Source organism: Strigops habroptila, chromosome Z, assembly GCF_004027225.2.
Source record: "Strigops habroptila isolate Jane chromosome Z, bStrHab1.2.pri, whole genome shotgun sequence".
In the NCBI taxonomy this organism is placed as follows: Eukaryota; Metazoa; Chordata; class Aves; order Psittaciformes; family Psittacidae; genus Strigops; species Strigops habroptila.
The window spans coordinates 86,475,817-86,490,460 of NC_044302.2; the positions used below are offsets into that span (position 1 = coordinate 86,475,817).

The window sequence follows — 14,644 nt, forward strand, 5'->3', positions numbered from 1 at the left end:
GGGATGGTGCGCAGGCAGGTGTGATCCCAGGCTGCTGAATGGGTGATTGAAGCCCCAGCTGCCAAATCCTCCGGCCGAGCACAGCTCAGCACTCTCCCCAAGCTGGCTTCGACCTGCATTGTCTGCAAGTGCTCCACAAGCCACAGCTTGCGAACAAGTGTGCTGCTTCTGACAGGGAACTTTACTATCACTTTTTAAGAGCACCTATCTGTATTGTTAAGGTAGGGAGTAATCAGAGCATCCTGAGAATATCAAGAGCTATACTGATATATTCATATCTACTAGGATATGAATCAACACCACAAACACAGGGTTTTGCTGGTACCCACCACAGCCACACAATAATGTGGCAAGAGATAAAGATTGCTTATTTGTCCCATAAAAGAAGCATCTTTCAGTCCTTTCATGCTTCCTCTAAGCCACACAATTGAGAAAACCCTACCCAAAACTGAAAGTCAACTTTCATTCAGAAGAGCTGGAATGAGGTGCAGGAAGTAGCTTTGCTAGATGTATTAATTGTAACAATACCATGAGGCTCAATGTGGATTCTATAAAACAAAGAAACACACAAGTTAATACATTTTACTTCTTTAGGGATTGTTCTGTTAAAGATGTCTACAATTTGACTATACACCCAGTAAGCTGTGGATCAGCATTCTGGTATTTGCCTTTGCCAATTATTTAATATGACTGCTTAAGAAAAGCTAGAAGAAAATAAGAAAGCCTCCTATCCAAGCCTCTGCAAGTAATCTGCTTACTTCTCCCTCATAGCCGGTATCGACACTGACAGAGCAGAGATTAAAAGCATTCCTCCCTCCCCTCTCCATCTTTTACTCTGCACCCTCTCTGGCAGGCCAGATCACGGTAACTTTTCCACAGAATAAGAGTCAGTAACTCTAATGAATGTCACTGTAGTAGGTTATAGAGACATAGGCTGTCAACCTAGACAGACTATGAAAAATGACAACATAAAGAATGTTTATATATACTGTAAACATAAGAAATTTCTAAAATAGTTTGTACCCTGCTAGAAAGTGTTTAAGGGTTCAAACTTTAAGAAATCTGTTGACTAAGACTATTTAGCTCTTGGTCTCAGTTGAGCAAAGGTTTTGGCACATGGCTCCATGGGCAGAGGAGCCTGGCCACCACTGATGGAGCAAACAAAAAGCCCTAAGAACAGACGGCTGTGTGACCTGCCAATACAGAAGCCACAGCTGAGGTCACTGCTCTGTAGCACTGCTCAGTGTGAATGGGAATTAATGTACTTCTGCTCACTTTCAAGATATCTGGTCAATACAGGTGACTGACATGTAGACAGTAGGAGAGATGATTGTTCTTTTGCCTTTAAGTGCAAACTTCTGCTTCATACAAACAGGATTACCAAGCCACAGCCTATTGTCACTCCTTGGCAAGAACCTTTTAAAATTGGTTTAAAAAATCCAGACAAATAAATAACTAGCAAGAGATACCTATTCTGTTTCATTTCTAACAAGAAATGGTGCCAGTAATTTTTGTTGACATCTTACCTTTTTCTTCCCCCTCCACTTCATCAATAAACAAAACATGCAATACAAACAGTATGTGTACCAACTGCTCACATTCAAAATTAGCTGGTGAAAGACTACAGCTTTTTGATGCAAAAATACCATCTTTCTGTTCCCTATATTTTATGAGCTGCTGCACTGACAGGCTCCTACAAAACACTGCAACCAGTACGCCATTTGGAAAGCATAGCAATGCAAGCCTCTGGCAAAATGAGTCCTACACTACCAAAACCATTTCTACTCCTAACACAGCTTTACCCATGAAGTAGCATAATCTTTACAGTGATATTCATTAAAAAGTCTATTTATAAAATAAGGCACTATGGGAATGTACTTCTGGGTGCAATTCAAGTTATATTTGAATTTTTTAATCGTCTTGAGGGTTTGGTTCTTTACTGTGTTTTAGTCCAGACACTTCAGATATCCTTAAACAAATCATTACACTTGGTCTTAAGCATATCCTTTAGATTACTGGTCACATTACATTCAGGTTTTGCCTTAAGACAGTGGAATCAAATAGCTTGGAGTCTGTAACTCCAGTCTTTCCAAAGTTCCTCAGGCTTTCATGTCCTGATCTTTCTACATACCATTTTCTATTTTGTGTCAGAAATTATCCACAATGTGTATGCAGTCACTGGCTCTTGATCCCTCACATCATAAAAACTCCTCTTCATTTCTGCATGATTTAGCAAACTGAAACACCTGTAGAACATGTTTGCCCACTGTGGAAAACTTCCCTCTTCTGCTCTGAGATCTCATGTGGTTAACTGGGCTCTCAGGTTCCTTAGGCTTGAAATAACGTTCAAATGATAGGCCAAAATTCATTAAAAAATGAATTATACCTGAAATCATACGTCAGCATACAAAGCAGGAGTACAACTACATAAACGGAAGCTCTGTATTAAAATTTCCATTTTGTTCAATGTCAATGTGAACAACTCATCAGGAGTCATCCATCCTCCTAAATCTTATGTTCTTGCTTTTTGACAGATGGGACTTTATATTACCACTGGATCCATAAAGCTCCCTTGGGCTCTTACAGAGAGAGCCCTCTGCCTGCAGGAGTAGAATGGGAGACGAAAAGGGACCTGAAATGATTTTCACAATACTTCTGGTTACTTCAATAAAACATTAACTTTTTTGTAATCAGAAAAAAGCAATAAACTAGGCTGCAACAAATGCACGGGTGCAACAGTAAACAGCATTACTTTCTCCATCATGGCATTAAGTGCATTCACCTATGCCACAAGCTGTATCAAAGATACAAGGGCACAATATACTGCTTCTTTCCCTTGTCCGTCAGATACAGGTTCTACACAGTTATACACAGCAAGCCTGAAAAATCAATGATGTATAAAGGATCTTCATGCAAGTATTCTTGCTTTCCTCCTTGCTCTGGTGCAAGTTAGGCAGACCCCTAGCATCACTTAAACCAGTGAATGCCATCCTTCCTGCCATCACCGCCAGCATCCCTGTGGTCAGCCAAAGCCTGAAGAATGATCAGGCAGTATCCACTGTAGTTAAACCACTTGCATGTGCTTTGTGGTGGATAAATTACGTGCCACTGAGAAAAGTGTGTCTGGACTCAGTACAATCAAAGAAATTCATTCTCTCAAAGCTACCTATTATTTCAAGGAAATTAACTGTTCAAGCGAAAAACTAAGAACCAGGAGTAACAACGTTCTGCTTTACAACAGTGTCTGCTTTTTCTGAAATGGTTTCTGAACTGATATGGCCACCCTTATTAAACACACCTTAGTACTGAAAGATACCAGAGCTCATCACACGGTTCCACAAAAATAGCCTTCCTCCCAGGGAGGTGGAGGGGCCATTTCTTCATCCCTGGCTGCAGTCCCTCCATGCCGTACACACTGTCCTGCACCAGCAGGACTGGCCAGCATACAGGAGGCCAGCAGTGACTGTATCATGTAACAAGCATCTCTCCTGTGCAGTGTTTATTACCACCACCCAGCATGAGCGAACCCAGGGACTCACTGCTGCTCTCCAAAGGTCAGAAATCACAGCTAACAAGCGTAAAGCACCATCTTGCACACCCTCTCTGATCCTATCGCAGTGAAGTTATGGCCACGAGTAAGAACGTGTACTGGACCAGCAGGCTGGCACTGTTTGGACAAGTCAAGTCCGGAAAGTTTTAGCTGTATGTGTTTCAGTTACATGCGTGGATGAGCCAAAAACTGCAAAGAGATTCAAGAAAAAAAGAGCAGGATTTCCCACTGCATGCTGCAAATCATTCGTTCTGGTGGCTTAACACACTGCAGCATGCATGTCCCTAATGTCTGCCCTACAAAAGCCAGGACTCAACCTGGAAGACTAAAGCCCTAGCACAGCTCACTGGGCCTGATCTCTTCATGCTGTGAAGTACAGATGGGCTTGTGGAGTCCTGACCATGCTGTATCTGACTTAGACCTTAGAGCTGCTCTCTGCCTAAATTCAGTCACAGTCATTACAAAAGCAATGATTTCTTGGGGGTTTCTTTGTAGGTTCTATAGTGTTCCCTGGACAGACCTTACTGGGCTTAGCCACAAAAAGTAATCAAAGCCAGAGATACAGCTGCTCATTGCTTCTAATTGTTTTTCTCCTCTCGATCCTCATCCGAGACTTTCCTTACTCTAGGCAGAAGAGCTTGATCCCAAACGTAATCACAATCCGTCTTCTTCAACTCATGCAAACAAAGCAAGGGATAAGAACCATGATCTAGAAGAAATCCCGCTTTCTTTTCATTTACTTTTCACAGCATCACATAAAGCCACGAGGAATCTCGTTAACAGTCGAAACACCAAACAGTTCAAGCTTTTTTTGGATGAAAACAGTATGCAAGGCATTGCTCAAAACAATTATAAAGTAGGTTCACAACACAGTTCTTGAGTAAACACAATTTAATAAGCATTCAGTACCAAACAGTATTTTCAGTCATGCAATAAAGGAGAGCCCTCTCCACCGATTCATTCTCAAGTTAACACTGCCATAAGTTCCTACGTGTTTGTGAAAAAGGCAGGCAAAAAAATAAAAACCATGAAATACAGCAAAACCCAGGCTGCTAGCTGAACATTTGAGACCAGCTGGGAATAATGCATGCTGTTCGTGAAGTGAAACAAAAGCTGACAAACACACTCATTTAACCGAGACAGATGAAATAAAATTTATTGGTTCTTTCAGTCTGTTTCTCCTGGCCTGCAGGCTCTCTTTCAGGGTCAAACTATCCCTACCAGATCCCCAAACTCCAACAGGAGCAAAAAAGAATTATTTGGCTATACCAGTAAGGTTGCAGAGACGAACCATGGACAGATTAAACCTCAAATCTGTTGCATACTGGTTAGGCACACAGACTTCTGTTCACAGAACTAACACCGTTAGCGTTTCTACCTCCAGGGTACCATCAGTGCATCCTAAACACCTACCAGAATATGGAGCCAGGCCACTGGGATTTGAACAAACGCAGCATTCTACAGGTGTAGCAGGTTTTCAAGGCTACAAACAGTTACTGCATGTCTCTAGCTGGAGAAGAGCAGGTAAAAAGACTTCTGTTCTCCCCAAGTTCTAGGTTGGCCAGACCTGAACCAGCACCATGACAAAAGCTAGAGTACTGAGTGACTTTATTGGGCTGCCCAGGACCACAATGCCATGACAGCCTGGAGTGCAAATCAATAGCCACTGAGCATGGTGCTGGAACAGCTCCTGGTCATAGGTCAGGATTTGATTTTTCTCTTACTGAAGGGCCAAGTTTTACCAATCTCATTTTCTCCTGAGGCAGACAAACTTCAAACTCAATTTAAGTGCTTGAATGATGCAACATGATGGTTGTTACTAATAACTGAACTCTTTCCAGCTACCCCTCAGAGTTGGTGCGTGTTAGCTGCTGATAAATCTGTATTGCACGACATTACTCTGTAGCACATCTGAAATATTACTTCATGTTTGGACTGACTACTAATGAATGGGATTTGAAGACTGTAATGGATTTATGACAGTATTATGGCAGCTTTTGAAGTTCTAAATGTTAATTATCTCCATCCCTATTATTGCCCAGAGTTTAAATGGTACCCAAATGCAACTGATTATTTGTATTTATGTCTTCATACATCATCTTTGTTCTAGGATTATGAGCAGTAAGCTTATCAAGCAATCAGAGACAGAAACCTTCTGTCTTAATGAGTGTAAAGCTGGTGAAGCATCTTCTCTTTGCTCATTCTGATTCCAATTTCCCACGTCATACACCCACTTCTGTAGTCACTCAATGCTTGATGCACAGGCCTAGCAGGTCTGGCAGTGAGATACCCTAATGCTGTGTTTCTCTCTAAACGGCTACAGAAAAGAAGAAATGGGAAAGCATAACTCCCTCGACACCAGAAGAATGGGCGCTGTGTTTACTCTCTTGATGCAGAGAAGTTTACATATTCTGCTAAATTTACCAGAGCTCCATATCCTCCCATCAGCGTTCCCCAGAGTTCGTTGTCTCCACCAGATCTCCAGCAGCCCTGTGTGACCTTCCCCTGCCTGACCACGATCCCATGCAGCAGATCCCTTCCACAAAATGTAACCACTAGTTTGGACACATAGCAGGACAATCAACTATGCTACAAATAGAAGTATCTTAATAACTCAAAGTTAGAAAACTGAGCATGATTTAGAAAGTAGAGATGTCGGCATCACGGTCAGCGGGTTTTCTCGAAAGTCAAAAGACTCACATAAATATGATTAGCATGGTAGGTATGAACAGCATGACAAATGAAATTTTAAAGTTCATAAATGCTTGATTACTGCTACAATCCTTCAGCTACTGATCGGGTAAGGAATGAAGAGGGACAACCTTACACCTGAAAAGTTACTCTTAACAGAATGCCTGTGCGCGTACATTCACACATTTAACAGAAGTATCTCATGCATCAGTGACTATTACTGCTTGAAGCAGAAAACTGGATAACAGGTGTTTTCCAGCTGTTATTCCTTCAGTAAAGACAATTTTAATTGTTCTTTACACTCTCACAACAGTGTGCCTCTGAAATCCTCAGCTAACAGTAAGGAACATTATCTTGTTTAGGTAAGTTCCATCCTATTGCAAACCACCTTGCTATTGTGAAGTGTTTCTGCAGTTTATATGAACTTATTAATAATTAAAACCAAAAAGTTTCTGGTGATGATTTTCTTTTCAGTAGAATACCTGTTTTCTAAAGGACAGTAAGATATCATGCTTAAATGCATTTTAATTTCATAATCTGCAGTAAACGTGATATGGACAACATCCATCTCTGTCAGGAAACAGCCTTTACAATTTACTAGGAAAAAATTGTTTCTCATACATTGAGAACCAGCTCTTTGGTAAGAGGATGCTCGTTACATCACTCACAAATTAATATTACGTGTAAACGCCCACCTCATACAAAGAATTTAAACTGGGATTCATATACAGTAAAGACAGATTTCCCTTGTGATAAACAATTTGAGCACAAAGTGTTCCTTCAAGTCCTGACATAAATCTATCCCTGCCAAGCTAGTATGTCATTGCGTCAGCCTTTCGCCTTTGCCACAACTGTAGTGGCAGCCCTGCCGCCTCTCTGCCTGCTTTCCTCACACTGCCCTCTTCCCAAAATCAGCATTCCAGCTCTGCTGGGCCTGCCATCAGATAAATATTTAGTGAAAAAATAAGCAAGATTCTTTTAGTTAAAAGGAACCTAATCCTCAAGCTAACCCATCATTTTGAGATGCACATGTGGACTAAGCAGACCCATTACTGCACTGCTGGTATCCTTGCCCTTTCTTTCCCCACCAACTTTATCTCCTCTTCTCGTTATTTCTACCATTTTTATTTATTTGCAATGCTCTAAAATGTGTTCTGGCACCTACGTTAAGATTGCAAGAGCTTCACCTGGGTTGAATGCAAGTGCTGTCACGTCTGATGGTTGGTGGGTTTTTTTTGTTTTTTTGTTTTTTTTTTTTTTAAATCAGGAAAAAAAAAAAATCAAAGCATCCCTGCCTACTTTGCTTTCTCAATGATAAATATTCACAGCTTCTATTTTGCTGATGGGAATCTGGTATTTCAAATAATACACACAATGTTATATTTATTCAGCTCGACGCTCCCATTAGCAGCGCAAGATAAACACTAGCTTTGATTAAAAAAACCAATTTCTGCAGCAAAAAGAAGTTTCATTTGATAGCAGCAAGGGCTACCTCGAGTTTATATATACATTAACAGAAATGTCATATGGTCAAGTGAAAGAGACCCTATGAGTGAAAGTTATACCCTAAAGGACCAATATATATATATAGGTAAATACATATTGGTGTGTGTATATATATATATCATACTTCCTCTGTCTTGAGATCATGGAAAAGAAAGTTACCAAGTTCCCAGAAATAGGGAAACAGCATCAAATATTCATTTGAGCTTTCCCTACTTCAAATGGGCACAACAGGTCACATACAGAGTGAAGGAGCATGTGCAACTGTAAAACCATGCAGAATCGAGCTCTGTACATCTCCCCAGCACACGCAGCATGGCAGAGGCACCCAAGTGCTCTCCAGGAGGGTTGCTGCTGTGCTTCATGGTGCTACGGAAAATAACACCTCTATAGAGCCTCCAGTGTTATGTATTTGCATGGTGCTGCCCTGTGCTGTGCAGATACATCCACACAGGGAGACAATGAAACATCCCATGGTAATGGAAACAATGCTTGACCATACTTGGAGAATATGACTCCAAAACATTTGGGGGGGTATCCATGACTTCAGTATACATTTGAGAAAGTTTAAACAGTTATTTTCATATATTTAATAAAAGTACCACTACCATTACTGGCAATTTTAGAAATTACCCCTTAGAAGCATTGCAAGCTGGCTGGTTTGTCAATCCTTTGTAATTATTAAAACACGCTAACGTCCCGAATTAACACAGCAAGTAGCAATTCTAGTAATGCGAGACTGAGATGTGGTGGAGGTGAAAGACACCACGTTCCTATTTAAACATTTCAAGCTGCCTGAATAACTTTCAGTAATACTTGTATTTACCACTCAGAGCCACAAAAAATCTCAACTGCAATCTACTCTAATCTCGATATTTAAAATAGCAGCTTTTAAATAAACACCAGTGTTCAAATAAGCCTTACCAAATCTCCTTATATTGATTTTATTCCTAACTACATTTTCTTCGCTGGTGTGAGCAATCAAGTCTGTGCTACAGCTAGGAGTCTTTCAGATTTAAGTTAAGCAGCTCTTTACCTGGTAAATAACTTCAGTTTCTCCCACCAGCAAACACTTCCTTAAAGCATTTATACAACGGGATCCAACGCAAGCGGAGAGCTACAGTTTTTTAATTGCTGCATTCTTATTTCCGATTTAACCATGAATAGGAGGATGACCAGGTGTGGGTCTTTTGTAGTTGTTACACAAGGACGAAAGCAGAACTGTGACTGAATCCAGTAAGTTAATAACACACTAGATTCTGAACGAGATATACACTACTGAAATGATGAGTAACTAATGCACATCCACTTACTTGATCTCGAGAAATAGCCCGTGAGAGTTTGCAACAGATATCACCGAAGACGTTGCTGTGAGAAAACACCAGTTACTGCTCTGCAGTAACACCCGCCGTTTTCTATACTTATGCTCAGAGTATCTGCAGTATTTGTCTTTAAAAGCATTCTCTCCGTTTTCCCCCGTGCTGCAGTTAGGGCAGACCACACGCTAAGAAACGCGATCAGTGATGGCATGCAAAGTTTTAAAAAAAGGGGGGGGGGGGGGAGGAGTAGGGTGAGGGAAAGTTTGTATAAACTGGAATAAACCACACAGACGTGAAACTCCGATCAGGTCTGTGACAGCAGGGAAGACCGAGGCGCAGGCAGCTCACTTTTTTTCAAAAAAAGCTCTGCTTTTTCAGCCCAAGAGCGTACAGAAAAGATTTTTCTGAAGAACGCCGTTTCCCCAGACCTCCCAGGCCACGTTTCCCTCCCCCACCATCACCCGCTGCACACCGGGTCGCACAACTTTCCGCCCCAGCCGCGGGTCCGAGCCCTGCCGGAGCTCACTCCCACTTGCCACGGCGCGGGGCCAGCACCGGGTCCGCCTGCACAGCCAGCGGGACACGCCGGGCGCTCCCGCTGGCTCCGGGGCCGCGGGGGCTGTTCACAAATCCTGCGCGAGAGCCGGGGAGCGGTCAGGCGGTGCCCGACAGGAGTCGGACCCTGCGAGGAAGCCGCTCCACAGCCCCCCGGCGCGGGATGCAGCGGCGGGACGGGGCGCGGGGCCGCCGCCCGGTACTCACCGACTCACTCGGAAACTTCGCCCAAGTTTCGGCGTCGCGGCGGGCGGCGGCGGGCGCGGCCCCCCTCGGCGGGCGCCGGCACCATCGGAGCGCTTCAGCGAGCGGCCGCCGCGGCGGCGGCACCGCAGGGCATCGCGCTGCGTCCGCCCGCAGCCGGCCCCAACTTCAGAGGCAGCAACGACCGACAACAGCGAGCAACGGCGACCGGGCGCCGGGCTGAGCCCGCACCCCTCCCGCGGGAGGGGCGGGGCGGAGCGGGAGGCTGGGCCGATGTGGGGGACGGCGGGGGCACAGCCCGCCCTACTCTGCTTCCCCTGCAGCGGCGGTAGCGCTGCCTTCGACCGCCGCCACCCGTGCCGGGGTGCGGGGCGCTCAGCGGCTGCCGCCTCCTCCTCCTCTTTTTCCTCCTCCTTCTTCCCCCCCACATGGCCGCCGCGCCCCTCTCGCTGCTGGCTCTGGCTCCCCGCCGATGCCGCGGAGGGGAGGGAGAGGGTCGAGGCCGGCGCCGCGCAGGGGTAACGCGTCTGCCGGGGCGGGGCGGTGGGTGCCCCGGAGCGCGGTTGCCAGCCCCGCTGCCCCCGGGGTACTTTAGCTGCGCCGCGGGGCTCCGTCTAGGGGAAGGCGGCGGCTACTGCAGCGGTCCGCCGTGCCGGGCAGAGCTGCCCCTGAGCGACGGCTCCGCCGCGGACACACCCCGCAGGAGTCGCCGCTGGTAAGGCGAGGGGAGAGCCCGGCTCCGAGCCCCGCATGTGCGGGGAGGGCAGGGGTGGCCCGAGTTTGTTTTGGGGAAGGCGGTGAATCCGATTTTGCGGAGAAGGGGGTCACCCTTGTGGCTGCCGGGTTGAAACGAAGCGGCTTTGTGCGGCTGAAAGCGGGCAGCTTCCTTGGCTAGGTGTGCGGCGGGGCAGCGTCAGTGCAGGAATGAGCTTAGGCGAAAGGGAGAACGGCTGCTTGGGCTTCTACAATACTAAAGATTTCTCTTGAGAAACACCTTAGGAAGGAGAACGGTCCAAATGAGCGTAGTGCCACCACTTTATTTAGGTATCATTTAGGTTGACGAAGTAGCAGAGATGGACCCGCATGTACAAAGGTGACTTCAGCAATGACATACAGATCTTTAAGGCCCTTGCAGCAGCCGTCACACCCCTCACTTCATGCAGGCTCGGCAACAGAGGTGGACAAGAGCCACACAAGCCAGTGTTGCAAGAGTTTCACAATCATTTGGTAAGCTATAATGCAAATCCCCCTCTGAAATTAACCCAGAGTAGAAGAGAACTGTAGCTCACCGGAGTTGCCTGCTGTGGCTCAATGAACACGAGTGCTGGTGCCACTGCATGGGAGTTGCTGGGTTCCAGGGGCCAGGGACGGTGGAGTCCTGACAGCTTTTGCTGCTCAGGTTGGTGCTGCCCTTCCCTTGTTCTTGCACGAGGACGGGTGTGTCTTGGTGCTGCCTGGCCTGGAGCAGATGATGTGCCTTAAAGACTGACCTGCAAACAGCAAGTGGTCAGTCGTCAGCCAGGCTGGCACTCCAGGCTGGCTCTCTGCTCGCTCCCATGAGTGCCAAACCAAATGGGGGGTGCAGAGGGTGGTAAAAACATGTAGCTGGGGCAAGATGGACCGTGAGATGTGACCTCATCAATTTTTAATTGTCTTAATGGAATTTAAACCTCACATGTCAATACCTATCTGCCAGAAGTGCCATCGAGGCTTTAAACTAAGGCACACAAATACATCTTTCTTATTCCTACACCAGAACCATCTCTTGCCTTTTCCTTATTTAAAAAATCATGAAACAGAACTCTACCCTCTTTGGACAGTGCCAATGCAATAGCCTTTCCAGTAACACACGCACAAAGACATTAAGTTTTGGTTCTTATCACTAGCTAGGGTTTTCACATCCACATCTCGTGGGAGATGCCTGTGCTGTCAAACTAGCTGTTGTTCCTCAGGCCTTTCATTCTTACCTCCTGCTACTGAAGCTATGGCAAAGCATGATTAGTAACTCATTGGGTTAGAAATTGCAACCACAGACCTGATCCTGACTCTAGTTTTGAGGTTGGAGCACTGTGTGAGGAGAGAGAGACTTGTATTCCAGCTCCAGACATGTTTTAGCACAAAATTCCTGTAACATAGTGAGATCTGAGATTATTATAAACAGTTTTGTATTGGCTCAGTAGCAGTGAGAGTTGAACATCTGAAATACCACATAGATAAACTATAGAAAATACTTTACTGGTCTCTCATTATATGTACAAGTAAGCATAGATAATAAAAAAACCAGTAGATTTATTATATATTCTGGATTTCGAATCCTGAATATATTCAGGATATATTCCTGAATATATCCTGGGTTTCTGTATGCTAGATAACATTCTCATTGCAGGTGGTTTACTTTCATGGGGATTAATGTGAAACAGTTCACTGCCAACAAGACCAGATGTAGACAAAAGCAGCTAAAGTAATCTTCAATATCAGAAAAGGGTGTGGATGGGACTGGGAAGACATGTCACAGGTAAGAGTGTAGATAGGTGCTGTGCTGGGGTCCTGACTTGGCATAGCAAGGGGCCTTTGGGGGAGTGAAAGTCATCAGTATGCAGGTAGAAGGGGGTGAAAGTTTGTGAAATCGATTCTCTCAAGTTCTAAAACGAGAGAATTCAGACTTTTTTCCTTCTTTTTTTTTTTTTTAATAATTATGACTTCACTCCTTATTATTTAAGTTTCAACACTGTCTACACCTAGTCCTGGAGCTACAAAAGCACATGTGTTAAGTGGCTGTAGGAAAAAAATTTCTTCATTGCTCCAATAAAAGTAAATAGCATAATAAATGGTCAGTGACCTCTGGGCTTCTCTCTTATTAAAAAAAGAAGAAATCTGTCTTAATAACTAATATACTCAGTTTCATTGAAGGATTTTGGAGGACATTATAATATTCTGTGCTGCTAGTCTGTGGTAGTATTTTAATCTTTAACAGAAATTAACTTCAGAATATTTCAGTTTGGTATCTGATGGAGCATGAAGCTTAAATTTAGCTTAGCAACAATATAGGAAGTGATTATATTCTTTATACATCTGTTAGGAAACATCTACTTATCAAACTGTGTATTATTTCATGTATGCTTGTGTAGTTTTTCATTTAGGCTGTTTTATACAGATTCCAGATTCTCTCCAATCCCCTTAAAAAGCCTGAAAAAGTAAGTCTGGCTTGAATACACGTGGTAAAGATACCCAAATTCATTGTTCTGACATGAAACATTTGTTCCAACATGATATCCAGTAATACCAACACTAGCTAATGTAAATGCTCTTTTCTCTGTACACACGGTTGCCACTCCAGTCCATTCCAAACAGTGTATGGAAAGTGCTCTCCTTTCTGAGCATGATGCTCTGGAACCATGTTCAGAAGACAAAATGATAGCCGGATCTGGCTTTGCTCTCTGTTTATGTTATTGTATAATGCAGTGTTTATCAACAGGATGTCAAATAGGATTCCAGCAGCTCAGTTCATACTAGTTCTTCATCTTGAAGAGGTTCCTTCACTTTAAGGTAGCTACAGCTAGTGCACATTATGTTATGTTTGGCAGTAATTTCTGCCAGACTGGCTGTGAATGCCTAGTGTAAGCACTGGCTTGGGTCTGTGCTTGTACAGCAGAAAGGTAGCTATGGTAAAATCTGCCGTAAGTGGAGTTACAACAGTTGAACTCTGATTGCTTGGTTTAGCAGGCGATAGTTTCCTATAGTCAGCAAAAGCTATGTTAATATAGACATTTCTGGATCAATTTAATGGGGTCCATGTGCAGGTCCATGTGCAGGGTACAGAAAAAGGAAGTCTTCCGCTAATAAGAGTTTATTCTGGAAGGAAATAAAGTGACTTTTGTGTTGCTGGGCATTTTGCCAATATGGTATTCCAAAATGCACTCTTAATTGATATTGCTTTACCTGTTGAGCTTTTAGATGAGGCCTGAGATTCTGAGTCTAGTCCAAGAAGTTCAAAATTCCATGTCGTTTGCGGTTTAAGTGAGTATGAATGTGTTTCTCTTGAGTGAGGAACTACCTTATATTAAATTACAAAACCAGTTCTTATTTTTCAAAACTGCATGAAAAACTGCAGGAGACTGAGATTAAATCAAGACATTGTTCCTATTCCACATTCTTACCTGCAGCTTAAATCTATGTTTTTATCTATTTTCTTTGCCTTTTTTTTTTTTTTTTAAAAAAAACCACCAAACAAACCAAAAAACCAATCATAAAATCCCAGGAAAATTCAGCTTGAAAGGGATCTCCGTATTCCAACCTTCTGCTCAATGCAGCATCAGTGAAGAAGTCAGACCTTGTAACTCAGGGCTTTACCCAGCCAGGTTTCAAAAACTTCCGGGGTGGGGACTGCGCAATATTTTGGGGAAACCTGCTACACTGCTGCACTGTCCTCATGGTGATAAAGGTTTCCCTTCTTCTCCAGTCTGACCATCCTAGTTCAACTTACGCTCATTGACTCTCTTCCTGCCACCATGCACTGCTGTGGAGGGCCTGGCTCTGTCTTCTCAATGACCTACTTGTAGCAAGGAGAAAACGGCTCTGAGGTGCACCCAGAGCCTTCCCTTCTCCAGGCTGAAACAGCCCTGTCCCTCAGCTTCTCCTTGCAGGGCTGATGCTCCAGCTCCTGAGCATCCTGGTGGCCCTCCGCTGGGCTGACTCCAGTTTGGCAACATCTTTTTTGTAGAGGGAGGGAAAAATGATGCAGTATGCAAGATATCATCTCATGACTGCCAAGTGAAGGGGGATAACCACTTCTCTTCATCTCCTGGCTGTGTTTCTGTTCACA

General features: G+C 44.1%; 1 protein-coding gene across 2 annotated transcripts in view; it reads right to left on the minus strand.

The window, feature by feature from the left end:
- GHR (growth hormone receptor) overlaps nt 1-10,197 on the minus strand; it is a 124,337-nt gene extending 114,140 nt beyond the window's left edge. The window contains exon 1 of one of the 2 annotated variants that reach the window (XM_030470133.1): nt 9,826-10,197. The gene's annotated coding sequence lies outside the window, so the exon portion shown is untranslated. The remainder of the gene's footprint in view (nt 1-9,825) is intronic. The other variant, XM_030470134.1, reaches the window with a different exon arrangement.
- Nucleotides 10,198-14,644: the final 4,447 nt, after the last annotated feature.